At 46.1% G+C, this 1318-nt stretch overlaps 1 pseudogene; it reads left to right on the forward strand.

Annotated features, from left to right (window-relative positions):
• Window positions 1-542: 542 nt before the first annotated feature.
• On the forward strand, window positions 543-1063 carry LOC147451790 (uncharacterized; annotated as a pseudogene).
• Window positions 1064-1318: the final 255 nt, after the last annotated feature.

Genomic DNA, 1318 nt, shown 5'->3' on the forward strand with positions numbered 1-1318 from the left:
TGTGTAAAGTGTAGTGCACAAGCAAACAAAGGGAGTGGGGGTCAAGCATATGTGCATGCTTGTTTTTAGGTGTGTGGAAAGGGAGTAAAGTCAACAAAAGACAAAGCATGTGAGAAAAGAATCTAAGCGAGAGAGAGAGAGAAACAAAGTCAACAAAGATAATAAAAAGAGTGTGAAAGCACAAGAAAACAAAATTTGATTTGCATGGGCGTCCGAATTTAAAAGGCCTTTAAATTTTCTTTTTTTTTTAAAAAACGATTTTTTTTCTTTCTTTTTTCGCTTCTCACACATATTCCACACACATCACACGCCCCACATACTCGACGCTCGCGCGCATGTACACACGATTAGACACATTTAGAGCATGTACACACGATTAGACACATTTAGAGCAGATACGTCCGAGAGTTAGGTTTGCCAGATTTTGTCAGATTTGAGACCGATTGTACGCATAAACCTCGATATAGTGTAGATTTTGATTTTAGTCTCCATTCGACGAGTTGACGAGGTTTAGAGGCCTATCACACGCCGAGAGCGCACATATGATGGCCATGACCACTTCGTACTCTGAGTACACATTGCTCACACTTGTAGGCGAGCACAGAGGCCGGCCCTTTTACACGGACACATATGGACATTTCTTTGTCCAGTGTCGCGCCTCCTTTGGCCCCACACAGACCCTCCAGGTGGTGCAAGTCCTTCCCGACAACACGCGGGATGGCACATTTAGAGATGACTATCGCGCCACGTATGTGGTCGACCATTTGATTAGGCTAGAGGAGATAGAGCTAGTACACGCAGATGATTGCCTTGAGGCCTTCGACCATCCTGTGCAGGTTACATTACAGCGGGTAGGTCCTCGAGTGATCTATATAGATAGTGCTCAACGCATATATCGATTAGAGTGTCACACTTCTAGTAGACGCATATCCACAGATGTTGTGACACTAGTTGGCGAGCCTAAAGACAGATGCTACATGAGCACCACAGGCACTAAGCTTTACTTTTTGACTTGTGGATTGTCGTACGATCCTCGACCGACCCAACACCCTACTTCGAGTAGGAGTGCCTTACCTCCTTTAGACACAGTGCCACCACCCACATCAATCCGGAAACCACCGCCACGATTCTCCTCACCTAGACTTGATTTGCCGCCAAGCGTTTCAAGCTATCACGAGTCTAGAGCGATGTACACGACGATTGCTAACACTTTGTGTACCACTCAGAGTGAGCCACAGATAGAGACCTAGAGCCTTCGAGACACGTACTTTAGAGAGTCTCAACCTCGACACCTTGCACCATCTAGAGACCCATGCCA

The sequence above is a fragment of the Adiantum capillus-veneris genome, chromosome 8, assembly GCF_014529385.1.
Source record: "Adiantum capillus-veneris isolate H3 chromosome 8, ASM1452938v2, whole genome shotgun sequence".
Taxonomy (NCBI): Eukaryota; Viridiplantae; Streptophyta; class Polypodiopsida; order Polypodiales; family Pteridaceae; genus Adiantum; species Adiantum capillus-veneris.